This window comes from Phoenix dactylifera, chromosome 17, assembly GCF_051530095.1.
Source record: "Phoenix dactylifera cultivar Ajwa chromosome 17, Ajwa_hap1_PhDact_Kaust_v1.1, whole genome shotgun sequence".
NCBI classification, from domain to species: Eukaryota; Viridiplantae; Streptophyta; class Magnoliopsida; order Arecales; family Arecaceae; genus Phoenix; species Phoenix dactylifera.
Genome location: NC_143206.1, coordinates 6,038,524 through 6,040,782, shown reverse-complemented (window position 1 = coordinate 6,040,782; position 2,259 = coordinate 6,038,524).

The window sequence follows — 2,259 nt, the reverse complement described above, 5'->3', positions numbered from 1 at the left end:
CAATGACAATGAGGTAGATTCTGAACTTGTATGTGATTTTACTGTTGATGAATTACATGATGCATTTTTAGAACTCATGGAAGAACATAAAAAACTAATCAATAAAAATAAAGTTCTAAAAGAAGAAAATCAATCTCTTATCAAAGATAAGTTGAAACTATCTCATAACTATGAAACATTAAGTAGGAAACTCACAAATGAAACCAAGAATCTAAGTGCTGAAAATGTTAAGTTAAAAGAAGATGCTGAAAAATATAAATCCTCAGTAGATAAGTTTACACTTAGTTCAACCAAATTAAATATGATTCTTGATAGTCAAAAAGCTGTATATGATAAGGCTGGATTAGGATATAAAACAAATAGAAAACAAAAATACTTGAAGAACATTTTTGTGAAAGCTAAAAATGAAAATATTACTTGTCATTGCTGCAATAAATTAGGACATAAAGCATATGAATGTAACTATAGAAAGTCCAGCCAAAACAAATTGAGTAATAATCATAAGCTTAAATTCAAGAAAGTTTGGGTTCCAAAAGGAACATCAAGTATTAACCCTAAAGGACCCAACATAGTTTGGGTACCTAAAGCTCATTCTTGATCTTGATTGCAGGGGTGTCTTGCAGCTAATAAAGTGGATAAACGATGGTATCTAGATAGCGGCTGTTCAAGACACATGACCGGTGACGTAGACCAATTTGTCACCTTGAAATTTAAGAAGGGTAGAGTAGTAACCTATGGAGACAATGGAAAAGGGTATATCATTGGAAAGGGTAAAATTTTCATTACTCCATCTACCTTCATAGAAAATGTCTTATTAGTTAATGGTTTGAAACATAACCTACTTAGCATAAGTCAATTTTGTGATAAAGGGTTTAAAGTCACATTTGAAGCATCAGTATGTATAATCACAAATCCTAAAGATAATAGCATTGTAATTATAGGACAAAGGCAAAGAAATATTTACATGGTAGATCTTCATGAATTAGGCAAGAAAAATGGATTATGTTTAATTACTAATGAAGAAAAGAAAAATAAAACAAGTTGGCTTTGGCATCGTAGACTAGGACATGCTAGTATGGAATTAATATCAAAACTAGTCAAGAAGGAATTAATAAAAGATGTGCCAAAATTGATCTTTGAAAAGGACAAAATTTGTGGACCATGCTCATTAGGAAAACAAACAAAATTATCCTTCAAATCAAAGAATATAGTATCAATAACTAGGCCTTTTGAACTCATACATATGGATCTATTTGGACCCACTAGAACTGCGAGTCTAGGTGGGAAGAAGTATGGACTAGTTATAGTAGATGATTTTTCAAGATATACATGGGTTTCATTTTTGGCACATAAGAATGAAGCATTTTCAGCATTCTTGAAACATTATAATTATATCATAAATGAAAAGAAGCTCACCTTAATAGCAATTCAAAGTGATCATGGAACTGAATTTGAAAATCAACACTTTGAAGAATTTTGTAATGAAAACGGTATCTCACATCAATTTTCAGCACCTAGAACGCCTCAACAAAATGGGGTTGTTGAAAGGAAAAACAGGACCTTGGCAGAAATGGCACGCACAATGTTGTGCGAGTCAAATCTTCCAAAGTACTTTTGGGCTGAAGCTATAAGCACTGCTTGCCATATTCTAAATCGGGTTTTAATACGACCTATAACCAAGAAAACTCCTTATGAACTTTGGAAGAATAAGAAACCAACCGCTAAATATCTTAGAGTATTTGGATGTAGATGTTTCATTTTAAACAATGGCAAGGAGGATCTAAGTAAATTTGATGCCAAGTCAGATGAAGGTATCTTCTTAGGATACTCCACATCTAGCAGGGCATACAGAGTGTTCAATAAAAGAACTCTTGTAGTCGAAGAGTCAGTAAATATCATATTTGATGAGTCTGATAGTGAGTCTGCTAGGAAAGAAAATATTCTTGATAATGATGCAGGAATTATTAACTTTGAAAAGTTAAATCTTGATGACGTGCCAATTCAAGATAAGGAAAATGATTGCGTGCCACCACAATCTCAAGACTTGCCAAAGGAATGGAGGTATGCATATGGACACCCTAAAGACTTAATCATTGGTGATCCATCTCAAGGGGTAAGAACTCGATCCTCTCTTAAAAATTTAAATGATTATTTTGCTTTTGTTTCACAGTTAGAACCTAAGACTTATGAAGAAGCTGAAAAAGATACCAATTGGATAAATGCTATGCAAGAAGAATTAAATCAATTCAAAAGAAGTAA